General features: G+C 35.8%; 1 long non-coding RNA gene across 1 annotated transcript in view; it reads left to right on the top strand.

Annotated features, from left to right (window-relative positions):
* Positions 1 to 1536: 1536 nt before the first annotated feature.
* LOC115939400 (uncharacterized) overlaps positions 1537 to 17429 on the top strand; it is a 20941-nt gene continuing 5048 nt past the window's right edge. Inside the window, exon 1 of the long non-coding RNA XR_014143271.1 lies at positions 1537 to 1546. This is a non-coding gene — a long non-coding RNA (uncharacterized LOC115939400). The remainder of the gene's footprint in view (positions 1547 to 17429) is intronic.

Genomic DNA, 17429 nt, shown 5'->3' with positions numbered 1-17429 from the left:
AATACATCTTCTAGTCCTCTCTCTCTCTCTCCACTCCCTCTGGGATTCCAATTATTCTGACACTGGAACGCTTCATGGTGTCACTTATTTCTCTGATTCTATTTTCATGGATTCTGAGTTGTTTTTCCCTGGCCTCCTCTTTTCCCTTTTTGTCTATTGTCTTCCAGGTCGCTTATTTGCTCTTCTGTCTCAGTTACCCTAGCTGTTAGATTATCTAGATTGGATTGGATCTCATTGATAGCATTTTTAAGTTCTGCCAATTCAACTTTCATTTCTGCCCTTAGAGACTCTATGTTGCCATTAATTGATTTCTCCATTCTAGCCATTGTCTTTACAATTGCCAGCTTGAATTCCATCTCCGACATCTTGGTTATATCTGCATCCATTTGTAAATCTGCAGCATAAGTCATAATCTCTGAGTCTTTCCTATTCTGGGGGCTCCTCCTCCTAGTCATTCTGTTGATGGGTGTTTGAGGGAAATTATAGAGTCCAAATTATTGGCCAGAATCCAAGCAAGATACACCTGTTTTCTTTGGACCTTAGGGTTGCTGGCCTCTTGTTTTCCCAGCCTGTCTTCAGTGGGAGGGGCCTGCCGCACTGTTACTCAGGCAACCCTTATTGGGCGGAGTTGCCCTGCCCCCCTGTGGCAGGGGATGGGCTCAGCGGGAATCAGTTTTTGGGGCTTCTGTTCTCTGGTGGCTTTCCCTGGTGGCTTTCCACGTCTCTTCACGAGTCAGAGCAGAAGAGACCGTTTCCAACCCTCTGCCTCAGAGCAGAGAGATCGCAGTCTGTTCTTCAGTGAGATCTCCAGGCCACACCGTCTCCATTTCTGTCCGTGTTGCTATAAACTGCAGCAGCCTGGGTTGTGCGCCCCTCTGCAGCGCCCCCAGTCCTGCCTCCAGGTCGGGGCATGTCTCTGCCCTTTGTGCTTCTAAAACCACCAGCCGCTCCCATTTCCCTGGTGCAACACTACTGCTCTGGGTTCCCGCCCTGGGGGCTGCCCTAGAGTCCTTTCCCCGATGCTACCTGTCTGCGAGTCTGTGCCCCGTCCCCAGCACACCAGCAGTGTAGGATCCCCATGGCCAGGCACCCTCCCGCTGCCGTTTATCCTCCGATATCTGCCCGCAAAATCACGGCTCCCTGCTTGGTACCTCAAAACCAACCGCCTGCGATATTCTGTTTGTAGAGATCCAGATCTTCTTACATCTCAGGCTGATTTCGTGGGTGCTCAGAGTGGTCTGGTGGATATCCAGCTCAATTCCGGGGACCAGTTGAAATAGGGTCCCCTACTCATCTGCCATCTTTCCCCTCAACTTCTTTTTTTTTAAGATTTTATTTATTTATTTGGAAGAGAGAGCGTGAGTTAGAGAGAGAGCATGAGCAGGGGGAGGGGGAGAAGCAGACTCCCCCCTGAGCAGGAAGCCTGATGTGTGGCTCGATCCCAGGACCCTGGGATCATGACCTGAGCCGAAGGCAGTCGCTCAACCAACTAAACCACCCAGGCACCCTTGAAATCAACTTCTAAACTCCTGTTCATGTTGATATGGTAACCCCTTCCCATGAATCACAAGTGTTCTTAATGGCATTTAAAATGATGAATCCTTTCCAGAAGGTTTTCAAATTACTTTGCCCAGATCCATCAGAGAAATTACTATCTATGGCAGTGATAGTCTTACAAAATATATGTCTTAAATTATAAGATTTGAAAGTCAAAATTAGTTCTTGATCCATTACCTACAGAATGGATGTGTTAGCAGGCATGAAAACAACATTAATCTTATTGCACATCTCCATCAGAATGCTTGGATGACCAGTTGTTTTGCCAATGAGACCCAAGGAGAGGGAGAGAGATGTTGGAATGGCTGGTTGGTGGAGCAATCAGAATGCACACAACATTTATTAAGTTCACATCTTATGTAGATTTGGTTCATGGTGCCCCAAAGCAATAACAATAGTAACATCAAAGATCACTGATCACAAGTCACCATAAAAAATAATATATAATGGAAAAGTTTAAAATATTCTAAGGATTGCCAAAATGTGAAACAGAGACATGAAGTGAGTGAATGCTGTTGGAAAAATGGCACCAATTGGCATTTGATGCAGGGTTGCCATAAACCTTCAATTTGTAAAAAAACAAAATATCTGTGACTTGCAGTAAAGCGAAGTTCAATAAAATGAGGTATGCCTATAGAACATACTGGAAAAGTTATAGTGAATAAACTTATTGCCCATCGTTAAATGTCAGATAAAACTAAAGATGTTCTTATGAAAGTGTTCTTAGTTATGTGAAATATAACCTGAATGCATATTGTTAGGGAAAATACCATTTCAATTTGTATACTTAAATTTGCATATATAAGGGCACCTGAGTGGTTCAGTCACTTAAGCATCTGACTCTTGATTTCAGCTCAGGTCACAATCTCATGGTCGTTGGATCGAACCCTGAGTCAGACTCCATGCTCAGTAGGGATTCTGCTTGAGATTCTCTTTCTCTCCTCTCCCTCTTCCCCTCCCCCTGCTCTCTCTCTCTTTCTCTCTCTCTAAAATAAATAAATAAGTCTTTGAAAAAATGTGCATATATATAATCATATTAAAACTATCTCTCTAGGGTGCCTGGGTGGCTCCGTTGGTTAAGCGACTGCCTTCGGCTCAGGTCATGATCCTGGAGTCCCAGGATCGAGTCCCACATCGGGCTCCCGGCTCAGCAGGGAGCCTGCTTCTCCCTCTGACCCTCTCCCCTCTCATGCTGTTTCTCTCTCTGTGTCAAATAAATAAACAAAATCTTTAAAAAAAAAAACTATCTCTCTAATACATTATTTAGGAAAGAGAAATTATGCAGCTTACTGCTTAGAAATTATTTTGCAGCACAAATCTTAGTTTAGACAATTGAGTGCTTATACTTTCACAGCCTCTAGTTTGTCTTAAGTATGGGTAACAAACATTTTTTTATATAGAATTTAGGTCATGCTTAAATAGATAGTTAGACACAAGACAACAATATGTGCCAAAGATCTGAACTTGCATTCAAAATATCTGAGTGTGAGTTGGAACTTTGCAATTTACTAGCCATGTGGCCTAATGAAAATACTTCAATTTCTCTGAGCTTTATTTTTCTCAGATGTGAGAAATTTATACAAATCATTGAGTATTTAACTAGGTAAGAGATATGAAATTGCTTTATACATAAAAAACTCTATCAATGTAATAAATCACTCCATTCATTATCATCTAAAGATTATAGGAGCAGCTCAGTCCCTTAACCAACAAGGAACATGCTCCCCTCCTCCCACCTCACTCATTATCCTGACAAGGTTTCATATTGCTCAGAGCCTTTGCTCCTCATGCATTCTGTAACCCATACATACATTTTGAAGGGCTGTGGCACTTCCTTAAATTTACAGCCAATTCAAAATTAACATGCAGGGGCGCCTGGGTAGCTCAGATGGTTAAGCGTCTGCCTTCAGCTCAAGTCATGATCTCAGGGTCCTGGGATCGAGTCCCACATCGGGTTCCCTGCTCAGTGCAGAGCCTGCTTCTCCCTCTCCCTCTGCCACTCCCTCTGCTTGTGCTCTTCTGTCTATCTCTCTGTCAAATAAATAAATAAAATCTTTAAAAATAAATAAATAAATAAATAAATAAATAAATAAATAAATAAATAATTAACATGCAGGGCTTGCATTCCATACATAAACAATTTGGATAAAAAGAAAAATGTATTAAGAGTGTCTGGCTGGCTCAGTCAGTAGTGAATCCAACTCTTGATTTTACAGTCATGAGTTTGAGCCCCATGTTGGGTGTAGAGATTACTTAAAAAAAAAAAAAGAAAGAAGTATTAGTAATTGATCTTTCAAGAAAGAAGTATTAGTAATTGCTTTCACATCAATCTGTTGGTTTACTCTTTTCTCCCCTCTGTTATGCTTTAACCATTCTCTTCTTTCTTTTCATTCCAGTATTGGCCTCCATCATTTCTGGTCATGACATTTTTTACTCAGCTTAGAATAAAATGAAGCCACTAGCATGTATAAGATAATGGGAAGTAAAAACTACTTTTGCCATCATTTTCTAAGAACTTAATGTTGGATTTGTATATCAAGTATTCACATCAAGAAAATTATTTCAGCTTTCAATTTTGACTTTTGTATGAGAGGAGATAGTTACTAAATATTATTAACTGGAACATAAATGATAAAACTAAATGAAACATGTTTTTCCCCTGAAGAAGTTACTATTATATATAAAGTAGTTTAGTGTCTTATGGCACATTTACACACATACCATTCTCTATTTAAAATATGTGAGGGGCGCCTGGGTGGCTCAGTCATTAAGCTTCTGCCTTCAGCTCAGGTCATGATTCCAGGGTCCTGGGATTGAGCCCGGCATCAGAATGTCTGCTCAGCAGCGAGTCTGCTTCTCCCTCTCCCACTCCCCCTGCTTGTGTTTCCTCTTTCGCTGTGTTTCTCTCTCTGTCAAATAAATAAATAAAATCTTTTAAAAAAAATAAAATACATGACAAGTTAATTGACTTCATTAAAATTCCGAAGGCCCAAACAATTGCAAAAAGTAAAAAATGTATTAAGGAGAATTGGATTTACTCCAAATATAGAATTTTGAATATTTATATAGTAGACAACTTTGTAAATGAACACACATCAATTAATGTTTCCCTGGTAAAATATTGTGAAGGTCTTTCCCATTAAATAAAAACAAAACAAAACCCAAAGAGATTCAGTTTGGCTTTATGAATAAACCAAAAAATTAATTTTTTTTTCTTTTTTATTTCTGTCTAGTAGAACATAGAGGTCCCCTTCTCTAATGAGATAAAGAAGTTCATTAAATACAATTTTCTGGCACCAAGTAACAGATACTACATTCTGTGAGATTCAATGCTCAATTGTCACAGAGAAGAGCAAATTTGTATAGGGTATGCCAACAATGCATGCTTCTAAATGTAGCAGATCAGTTTGTGCTCTGTCAAAATCCTCAAAATTTTCCCCTTTAATTTTTTGGAGGTCATTTAATAATAGTGATGTTTTCACTCAAGCCATCATGTTAAATATATCTTGTAAACAGAGACAAAGTGTAAAACAAGACTCCTGTCTTTCTGGTTTCATTAAAGAGTTAATTCCAATATCATTGAAGGATTGGTCTCATTTTTTATGCTTAAATGCATTATCTCTAAGATAGAGGAAAACAAATTTGAGGAAAAATAAAAAATTTCCTCCCATAGTTCCTGCTGATTTTTGCAAAAAGAGCTGTAATTATTCTCACTGTAGCTCAGCCTGAAAAGAGAATGAGTCAGCTCTTCAGAATAGAACAAGTTAGTTACAGAGGAAAAAACTGACTTCATGGTATTAAAAACACGGACTTTATAGTATGGTCAAATTTACATGAAATAGGCAAAATGTTTTACCTGGAGTTTCCAGATAATGATCGTGGTTTTGTGTTTCTTTTGGATATATGGAAAATAATGAGAAAGTAAGTCATAAAGTTATTTTCTCTAAGGAAAATCTTGTCACAGCAAAACCTCTCTAAAAGATTGTTAAAGGTCACCACCTTCATTTTTTTTCTCAATTCTGTACTCTTTTGGTCACAGTTTTGTGTCTTCTACCTACAGTTTTGTTTTATACTGAAGAATACTATCCTGGCATTTCTGTATATGATAGTTTGCTCTTAAACCCAGAGTTACACCAATAAACTGATTTTTCTTTCTTTTCTTTTCAGAGGGACATTCACTCCACATTCCATGAGGTACAACACCTTGACTCATACCATTATAACATAAATTAAAAATATTATTCTCATTTTAGCTGGTTTTAAATTAATGTAAAGGGTAAAATGTATAAAAGACAAAGCAAATTCAAAAACCAAGAGTTTTTGTCACATTTAATTTATTCTTTTTACTTTACTTTAGGTATTGTTGTCTTTAATTTATTGTCCGAAAGGTTGAGTAATAGGGTGCCTGGGTGGCTCAGTCATTAAGCGTCTGCCTTCGGCTCAGGTCATGGTCCCAAGGTCCTGGGATCGAGCCCCACATCGGGTTTCTGCTCGGTGGGAAGCCTGCTTCTCCCTCTCCCACTCCCCCTGCTTGTGTTCCCTCTCTCACTGTGTCTCTCTCTGTCAAAAAATAAAATCTTTAAAAATATATATATTTTTTTTAAAAAGAAAGGCTGAGCAACAATATTATTCAGTCAAGGATGTTATGCATATTAAAGAGAACATCTGTAGGCTGGGATAAGAGTCTTGATTCTTCCAGGAAACAAATCTTTATTAATCATTTGGATAACAGGGTCAGAAAATGTATGTGTACAGGGCACACAGCTACTTGGCCTTCATTCTTCTTTCCCTTTTTTATTCCCATCTGCTCCATAGATTTAGACTTTGTGTTTACTTCTTACACATTTGCCATAAAATGTAAGGCAGGGGGTAGTAGCTATAGCCTATTATTCTGACCCACAAAAATATGTTTTTTAAAAAACATTATTTAAATTGTTGAAAAATGTCAAAAGAAAGATAAGATTGTGTGAGATGTGAAAGCATATGGTATTCAAATTTCAGTGTCTATAAACAAAGTTTTATGGGCACATAGCCTTGCCTATTCTTTTACATGTTGTCTGTGATGGCTTGGCTTTTGTGGCTATGACAGCAGAATTGAGTACGGGACAGACACTATATGTCCTACAAAGTATGACCTATTTATTGTCTAGCCCTTTATAGGAAAAGTTTGCTGACTCAGCTCTAAGACAAAGTCATATTTTTTAACTGAGATTTTTCTAATTCTAATTCTGGAGATAAATTCTACCCCAGATGAATTCCACTCCAGAATTAATAAAAGCTGTTAAATACTTTTCTCTTTTGTAAATATCTGCATTTTTTCCTAAGGAATAAAAAACCAGTGTGTTCATCAGAACTGCATAGAAGTCTGAACATCTATAAGTTAAGAGCCTGTGATCTAAAACTATTCTTACAATTGGGAAGAACCAAGATGATATGCTTATTTTGGGCCATAGTACCAATGTATGTATTTACATAAATTATTGTATGTAGATATATGCATAATCTTTTTAAATATATACATACCAATTGAAAATTAAGTTTTTTCTTTTTAGTATAGTCTGGCATCTAAATAATAGGGATAAACTTAAAACAGGTACATTTTTTAGCTATGAGGACACCCCCCCAAATCACTTCCTTTTGGTTTAATTCTTTGAATAATTCAATTAATGGAGGTTTATTCCTGCATAGCTTCACTAGTCATTTAACTTCTCAAATTCTCTAAAGCAATGGCGATCTTGTCATTGAGTGGGCTGCATTATTGTAAGCTTCTGTTACCCCAACTCGGCATTTCAAATGTTTGCCGTATGCATTTCTTACCTAGGCTATATTTAATGAAAATTTTTAACTTAGTATTCTTTAAACAGTTTATTTTAAATAGTAACTATGTAATCATAACCTGAGTCACAGGTTTAGTAGGTAGTTATATGAATATTTTTCTAATACATATTAACATAAAAATTTTTAAAAATCCTTTTATTCATGTGCTGCCTAAAATCATCTTGTAAATTTGTTTGTTCACATAACAAATATTTATAGAGCATATGCTCCATGCCGGACATTATTCTAATGCTCTGAAGATACAACAGTGCACAAACTGACAAAATTTCTGCCATCACAAATAGTAATGAAGTTCTTTTTAAAAAGAATTAATTTTTCTCTCTGTGATAAAAAGATGCACTCTATAAAAATGCTATAAGAATACTAGGTCTAGTTTTTCTTTTGTTTTTTTTTTAAGTGAACCCCAAAAAAGATAGATGATATGTTAAGGCATTTCTGTTTGTGAAAATATTTTAGAAGACTATAGATAATTTATATTCTTAAAATCTATTTGTAATATTTATAGTATTGTTAATAAGCTAGATTTTTAAATTGTCTTAAAAATGGAATTACTCCCTGCCTCTCCCCACCAAATACATCCTTTCTCAATTGTCCTGAATTCCTTCAGTTATAGTTTTTTCACTAAAAGTAAGGTGTTTATTATTTCTTCTCCCTTCCTTTCAAAAGCAATTAATAATCAAGAACCAAGTAAACAGATTGTGTTGCTTTTCTGAGCTAAAAATATGAATTCAATCTTTCCTTTTGCTTTTTACGCTAACAATTATGTTTATAACATGAGAGAAACTTCAAGTCCCCATGATATTTAACAAATAATGCTAAGATTTCAATATCCCCTGGCGCCTGATTTTGATTTTTAAAAAAATTCTTTAAGGAAACTTCTAGCAGCTCGTCTACTGAGGTATGACTTCTTCAAAGTCAAAGACCAATAAACAGAGAGTACTTATTGCCTGTTTTTGTGTGGTACCACGTTGCTAATTTTCAGCTAAACCAAACTTGCAATCAGGAAGCAGTAAGACAGAAGCTATTTAAGCCATATACACAGAATCAGAGTTGATTGGAGGGCTGAAATTGGCTATTGGAGCTATATTCTCAGGATTTCATATTCCATGTTTGTTTTATTCTCTGCTCTTTGGCAATAGGTATCTAAACTCTGACTTTGAGCTTGTGCCCAAATTGCCTTCACTGGGACACTTTCTTACTATTGAATGAAGGAGTGGGTTAGTAGTTAGGCCACTTACACAAACACCTGGAGGAGAAGTAGCCAGGTGGTTGAACACCATTGGAAAGGGTGTTCCAGGACTGGCCCAAAGTCTGTGGTCTGTGTCTAAGGGCTTCCTGTATAGAAATTAGTGAACACACTTCACCTTTCCTCTAATTTGGAGGCCTTAATCTGAGAGTCTGTGGCCATATATGGCTAGAAGCTGTCACCTTGGAAAGGACATGCATTTCAGGGGCTCCATACCTCCTTTTGCTCCTTTATTTCACCTACCTGCCCCCACGGCTATTAAACATTGTCTAAACAATGCAGAATTTATTCTGACTTTAAAACAAAGTTCAGTGTCATTTTTCTCAATCCAGAGTAAGGGCTCATGTAATGAAGATTTTAATATATTTAATTCTTAGTAAATGCCTCTGTTGGGTAAATTAGGCCTTTATTTCTGAGTGGAATGGCTTCTGATAATTGACACAGTATTTTGAAAAGTATTTTCTTGCAAATACTAATATATCAATGAAGTAAAGTTGTTCCTTATCTTCTTTACCTAAGGAATCTGAAGAGTCACTGAGATAATTCTTTTTCATTCAATAAAATTAGTTCAATATTATGTAATACCTTCTTGTGTGTTTTTGTAGCATGTGCTTTTTTACTCTTCTCAGAAGATTGAGCTGACTGAGAAAAGCACTACCTAAACCAACTGGTAAATTTCCTTTCGATTACACTTTGTAATTTCACTTAAAAGGTTTTACATCTGTTTCCAAATGACCAGTGACCTATCTCTCTCACTTTTTCCTATACAACCTCTTCAATTTTCATAGTTTTCATTGTAACCAATCATCAGATTATTCTTAAATCTTTAGTTCCACTCTAGACCTTTTCCTCCCAAATTTAGAATACCATATTAAACACTTTCCTGGACTTTTCCATCAGCAGTCATCTTTTACCTTGTCTGTTTTGCAAATGACAAGATGTCTCAGTCAGCTAAAGCTGCTATAACAAAATACCATAAACTGGGTGGAGCTTGGTAAGTTTGACAACAGGGTGGCAGCATGGTTGGGTTCTCGATGCAGGCCCTCTTCCTGACTGGCAGGTAGCTAGCTGCCTTCTTCCTATATCTTCACAGAAGCTCTAGGGTCTCTTTTTCTTCTTATAAGAGTACTAATCCCACCATGGGGGCTTTACCCTCATGAGCGATTGTAAACCTAATTTGCCTCCCAAGGTCCCTACTTTCTAATACAACATATTCAGGAGTAAGGCTTCAACATGGGAATTTGGGGGGGAAACAGACATTCATAACATAAGGTGAACCCCTAAGGGCAAGAAGAGGAGATTATCACTGTTTTCCCAATGCCCCAGGGGTTTGATGTTATCTAGAAAGCAGTCGTATATTGTTCTATATTTGTTTGTTGCAGTATTTTTTATTTTAGTAATTCACACAGGAATACAACAAAAATGTTTTTTTAGTTAAATAAACAAACATCATGGATATGCCGTAGACTGTAAACCATGTTTTTATTGTAAGACAAATGAAGGAGAAGGAAGAGAACTAATAAGAGGAAAAGGAAGAGAAGGAGCAGGAAAATCCAGCAAAAATACCAATATAAATACCAATTCACTGTTTGCACGCTTATGCCACCAATTTAATGCCAACTTGTGATATAGCAATAGCACTTTATTGATATTTCCCTTGTAAATGTAAACCTGGCATTTTCAAACAGTACGGTTGGTAATAGAGGAAATGATATCTGTTTTACTTAACTATAAAATATCAGGACATGTTCTGGTCCATCAATATTCTAAAATGACCTACAGTCCCTGGAGGAGGGCAACATAACTAACACAAGAAGGCTATTCTGTGCTTAGAGTCCACCTTCTTGTTTCTCACTGTCCCCATGCTTCTTATCATGTTGAAGCAGAAAGTGATGAGTGGAATAATGCCTATATTTGGTTTCTAAACCTAAGATATGTTTTAACTGTAAGATTTATTTATTTATTTATTTATTTATTTATTTATTTATTTAAGTAGGCTCCATGCCCAGTGTGGAGTCCAACATGGGGATTGAACCCATGACCCTGAGATCAAGACCTGAGCTGAGAACAACAGTCAGATACTCGACGGACTAAGCTGCCCAGGTGCCCCCCAATTGTAAGTTTTAAATGTGTTTGTTTATTTATTTATTTATTTTACAGACTTTATCTATTTTAGAGAGAGAGAACATGAATATGGGGAGGGACAGAGGGAGAGGAACAAACAGACTCCACACTGAGCATGGAGCCCGACCCGGGGCTTGATCCCACCATCCTGAGATCATGCCCTGAGCAGAAAACAAGAATTGGATGCTTAACTGACTGAACCATCCAGGCTTCCCTTATTATGTATATTTAAATGTGTATTCTAACATCTATTTATTTTCATTACCTGGCAGTTTATTTTTGTTGCTAGTGTTATTTGGTAGCAGCTTTGGAGCATTTTATTTGAGGCTATGAATCTCATAGGTCTATTAGAATAGTGCCTAGTAACACTGCTTAAAAGAATCCATAAATACATAAGTGAGGGAAGAAAGTAAATGAGAAATGGAGGGGGGAGAAGACAAAAGGAAGGAAGTCATATGAAAATTCCAAAATGAGTAAGCAGGGCTTATTTTTAAAAATCAGACTTTCTATATTTACTAAACTCTATACATCTTTTTTCCATTGAGAATATACTAGAGATTGGATATTTTTGCAATTGAGAAGAGACTTTATATCTGGAAGGCTTAGAAATCAATGAAAAATATAACAATTGATTTAATTGAATTTCACTTTAATTCTTTTTTTGCCTTAATAAAACTCTTATAATACTTTGTATACTACCCAGAGAATAACAATAATTTCTAATGGGGTTATTCAAATATAGCATAGAAGGTCTACCTTAAATATAAATAAATATTTTCTTAAAACACCTGTTAAAAATTAAACCTTAAGTTTTATTTATGGGGTCAAATGTATAGAAAAATAATACATTTATGAGTCTGTTATGTGGGTTTTAAAAATTTATGGTACACAATTAATCACCTGGAGATACTGTTAAGATGAGATTCCTAGTGCACATCTGAGATTCTGATGCAGTGAGTCTGGAAAGAGGGCCTATAAATTTGTATTTCCAACAAGCTCTCAGGTGAGGCTGATTCTTACAGTCCCACACATCATATTTTGAGTAACAATAGACTAGCACATAAAATTTAGCAAAACTCTAATGATTTTCTGATATTCAGTTCTGAGTACATTGAATTAACCAACTAGTGGCAAAGAGATGAATTTTTATAAATTTTGACTAGGGATAAGTGAAAACAGTTTTTCATTCTAAGGTAATGATATAAATTCATGGCTTCCACTGAGGAACATGAGCCCCTAAAGAATCAAAGGAAGTAAATTAAATTCCAAAATATATGCCTCCAGCTACTATGTATAGTGCTGAGCTTCTAAGGTCATTTGATATGAAAATAAGAATTATTTTATCATACAGTACTCAAAAGATTACAGAATTTTGGCCAACATACATTAAGACTTAAAATATCCCATAGTCGATAGAATAAAAACACATTTTAACAATTTGTAGGAAAAATACTTGAAATAAATGATAACTCCTATTTTATTATGCTAGTTATTACCACTTATTAAACACAGATAAAATTTTAATAAGATGGTATCGTTTTTGGCATAGAGTTGTTCCATCTTGGACATGCATTTGTTGAAAAAGGATGGATGGTGTTCTACAGAAACATTTTTCCATTTCAATTCACTTCTCTGCTTGGTTTACTCTACCATACATTTCCCTTTGTCTTATGCACATATGCCTTTTGATTTGATGGGTCCATTTGTTTCCTGGTCATATGCTTTCCAATCTTCTATTGTAAAATCACCATGTTCAGTTTATCTTGGTTTCTGTGGGGACAGATTTTGGGCATTACTTTCAGTTCTGTAATATGATTTCACAATTGACATGATTTGGAAAAACAAATGGAGGATTTCAGTGTATTAAATACATCAGTCCTCAGGAAAATCTCATCATCTCCTAAGGCTTCAGAATTTTGAGTTCTCTGATTTTTGAGTCTCATCTTGGATAAAAGGTAATGGACAATCAAATATGATCTGATTCTAATCTTTTGTTTCTTAGGATAAGTTGAATAACATCTATAAAATGTATAATACTTATTAAAAATACCTCATAAAGAAACAATTTAAAGAAGTAATGACCTGATGGTGGTGATTTGAAGGTGAGTTCAGGATTTCAGTGCCTCTGAATCAACAGCAATCATGGTACGAAGAGAATGATGTGCAAAATGGAGGAGATGTGCTCCATCATCTCTGCTGGTGGGATTTTCTAAAAGCCTTTTTATTTCCTTGACTAAATATGTCACATCGACTTTGTTAAGAATTACTTTTACCTTTAACTTAAGGTTTAGTTTAAATTTTATAAGAAAATGATCTCTTGAGTAGCGTAAACTGTCTGTTTGCAAATGTGTATATTATTTCAAAAATTTAAAAACAGACTCTTAATTATAGAGAACTGATGGTTCCCAGATGGGAGATGGGTGGGGGAATGAGTGAAAAAGGTGAAGAAAATTAAGAATACACTTATCATGATAAGCACCCGTAATGTACAGAATTGCTAAATCATTATATATATATTTTGTTTTAATATTTCATTTTTTATGACATGTTATTTTATTTGTAATTTGGCTGAGAAAAAAGTTTTTACTATTTCAAAATTTTATTATTGTGTTCTTTCGGAAATATTTTTTCAAAGCCCTAAATCAGTCAATCAATCAATCTATCTATCTATCTATCAAAGACCACTTACTGTGAATTTCTCTCAATCCTCTACTTTCAAGAAAATGCCGGGTATAAACAACACTAAAAGCTACATCTGATTTTGTATCATAACATGACTGAATATTTGCTTTAACTAGTAGATGATAGAAAAAGTTAACCCAGAAATATATAATTTTTTAAAAGATTTTATTTATTTGTTTGAGAGAGAGAGAGAGCGAGAGAGAGAGAGAGAGCACGAGTGGGGTGGGGGGCAGAGGGAGGAGCAGACTCTCCGCTGAGCAAGGAGCCCGAGGCAGGGCTCGATTCCAGAACCCCGGATCCTGACCTGAGCCAAAGTCAGACACTTAGCCGATTGAGCCACCCACGTGCCCCAAGAAATATTTAATTTTCATGATTTGTCGAACGCCACAGTCCTCAGTTTAAGCCAATGAGGCGAAATAAGCAGAAAAGAACAAGGAAAATGCCATCAGCCCTGAGTTCTTCTTCATATGTTAAAGATTTAGAGTTATTTAGCAGAAGAACAGTCTTGTTCTCTACACATAAGTTGTTACTGTATAGCTCTATCAAACCTGGTGGCTAAGAAAAAAATGCTTTTACCTAATATTTACCTTATAGTTTGAAAATGTTTCTACTTATATGCTGTCAATTCAGAAATGAATAATCTGCTTTATTTCTTTTTCAACAGCAATAAAATTGGGTTCATTTGCATAGAAAGAATTACAAATACATGTCAAAGAATCCAGATTATGTTAATTTGGTTGAAGAAGATAATTTGCAAGACTAAATCACTTTTGTTGATTCAATTTGTCAACATATCTACAGATATTTTCCCTGAAACTTCTTTTCAATTTGTTTTTTCTCTGCCAACTATCATTCATTTTCTAATATCAGGGTCACATCATCTACACCATTCCCAACCCTGAAATGTGGCTCATTTTCACACACTGTTATAAAACCAGTCCCTGTTGTTTATCATTCTATCTTATAAACATTTTTTTACACTTTGCCTTAACTCTCATCATGTCATTCTGTGGGCCCCATAATCTCACAACAACCTAAAGGACCAGCCAGCCTGACTCCATCACTGTCCTCCTTACATGCTGAAGGATGTCACTTCCAGCATGCTATCCTCCCCTTCCTTTGTGTTTCTCGGCTGGCTCCCAACACCTCTCCTTACTTATCCTATATAATCTAGCACAACTTTAGCTTTTGCTTTACTTTAACGTCCCCATCCTCTTGGTCTCTTCAAGATGTCCCTTTTGGGTGTTTCTATAGCGCTTTCCAATTTCCAAATCACAGCACTTGTCTTTACTTAGCAATGTCCCCTACTATTGTAGGTCCCTAAGTTCCCTGATGTCAGGCAATGTGTTTTCATTGTCTTTGTCTTCCTGTACGTTTCCCAAGGCTTTGGAATGTAGTTGGTCAGTAAATGTTTGACTTGCAAATGCAGAAATGAATGTGCTACTGATTTTCACATATGCTTTCACGGGACTCAGCCAAATATGAAAATCTTTGTCTTTGCCTTTATCATGGCTCTCATGGTTGCCTTGATCATAAGTATATCAGGAAGTTTTGAACAATATGTTCTCAGTAGTTATCCAAGGATTCTCCTTATTTCTTGTTTTCTGGCCTATGTTTGCATTTTCACAAACATGGCTTTATAGATTTTAATGTTTTTATATGGACATTTTCCTTGAATTAACCTAAATAAGTTCATTAGGGATTTAGAATAAATCCTGGGTACACACACATAGTAAACACACACAAACACTCAATTGTAATTATTTTAATGTAAAAATAAAATTGGTAGAAGCGTTCCATAAGGGTGTGAGATTGAGAGGCACGTCAATATTATAAGCTCTAGTCCAAGCAAATGTCAGGAGCTCCTGCCTGTATTGTCCCTTACCTGTGTGTCACCAGGTAAAATTCGATGTCTCTGAAGCTGTTTCTTCCTCTTTTACCTCCTGCCCATGATTTGTTTATTACTCTGTTAACACTAATAGTCTCTTTCACTTTGATATTCTTACTGTTCAGTTACTGAGAAATTCATCAAGATATATAATAATACTTCAGCTAATCCTTCAAGTTCTAGGGGATGGTTCAAAAAATATTGGTTAACACAGTTTATCACATTATTTTTAATAAAAAGATAGAAGTGGAAACAATAAAAATCTAAGAAGAGAGAAAAACATAATACCAGATTCTACTAGCACATAAATATTTGAATGTGAGTAGCTTTTGAACACCTTAAAACATATCCATATAAAAAATATCTGTTTTGAAGAATTCCAAAGCTTAGCTTTTGAACTTCACTCCAATTCACACATGCTACATTTCTTCCCTTTCACACACACAAAATAATTTGTGCCAGAGTGAATTGCTATTAAAATGTAGCAAGTTTACCCTCCCTTCAAGGGAAAACTGAATGGGAAGAAATCAGAGAGGGAGAGAAGCCATGAGAGACTCCAGACTCCGGGAGCCAAACTGAGGGTTGCAGATGGGAGGGGGTTAGGAGGGGGTGGGGTCATTGTGTGACGGGTATTAAGGAGGGCACATGTGGTGATGAGCCCTGGGTGTTATACGCAACTAATGAATCATTGAACACTATATCAAAAACTAATGATGTACTGTATGCTGGCTAATTGAACATAATAATAAAAAATTAATTAATTTAAAAAAATGTAGCAAGTTTATAGAAAAAACTTACTCTTCAGTTCTTTTAATGGTGTCATTAAACAAAAAAACTAGTTTAGAGTATCAGTTACTAAGACTTTCCCTCTATTTTGTTTAATCATAAATGTGGCAACTAATGCATTTTTACATTCAATTTGGAGTTATAAAATAAAGATGTTCACTAATTTTTTCTTTTTCTTTTCTTTTTTTTTTTTTTGCAAGGGAGCTGATTCATCTAATGAGGTAAGACATATTTCCATTCACTGGAAAACTTGATCAGAAAGCATATATTAATGGAATATTATTTAGCCTTCAGAGAGGATGAATACCTACCATTTGCATGGACATGGAGAGACCTGGAGGGGATTATGTAAAGTGAAATAAGTTAAGCAGAGAAAGACAATTATCATATGGTTTCACTCATATGTGGAACATAAGGAATAGAGCAGAGGACCACAGGGGAAGGAAGGGAAAACTGAATGGGAAGAAAACAGAGAGGGAGACTCTGGACTCTGGGAACCAAACAGGGTTACAGAAGGGAAGGGGTGGAGGGATGGGGTAACAGGGTGATGGGTATTGAGGAGGGCACATGTTGTGATGAACACTGGGTATTATATGGAACTAATGAATCGTTGAACACTATATCAAAAACTAATGATGTACTATATGTTGGCTAATTGAACATAATAAAAAAAAGAAAGCATATGTTAAAATTTATATCTGTTCTTCATTTTAACAGAAATTTGCTTGGCATAGAAAAAATTATGTTAAGTATTTTCCTGATAAAGTGGTATCGTACAAACATATTTTATATTTTTGTCTCTGAGTATTTATTCTAGAAGGAGAATTAATCTCTTTGGGGGAGATTTGGAGAGCATATCTCTGAAACATATCTATACAATGAATGATAAAATACATAGTGATTTTATTTATTTTATGATGCACTGGTAAAAGACCAAAAAGTCTTGTGCACTAGTACTATTTAAAAGGAAACTCATAATGCCATCCTGAAGAAACCAAAACTTAAGTATCTATGTCTGGCAAAAAATTGCCTTGACCTAAAGAATACTTAAACTTCTAATTCTATTCAGTATAATATATGCCTATTGGAGAAAAGAGGCTGTTAAAAACACATAGAAGGTGGTAAGTTCCCACCTTCTGATTCTTTTGGAGGGTGATGAACTCATTAGGCTAAGTTAACTTGACCATGTTAAATGAGATAAGAAATTCATTTATTTAACATTTTTCTTAATGAAATATATCCTTGATATTTCATATTATTTTGACATGTCATTTCAGTGTGATGAGAATCTCAAAATTCTTACTAATA

The sequence above is a fragment of the Leptonychotes weddellii genome, chromosome 2 (genome assembly GCF_054177405.1).
Source record: "Leptonychotes weddellii isolate Sample4059 chromosome 2, ASM5417740v2, whole genome shotgun sequence".
Taxonomy (NCBI): domain Eukaryota; kingdom Metazoa; phylum Chordata; class Mammalia; order Carnivora; family Phocidae; genus Leptonychotes; species Leptonychotes weddellii.
This window is presented reverse-complemented; position numbering and strand designations above follow the sequence as displayed.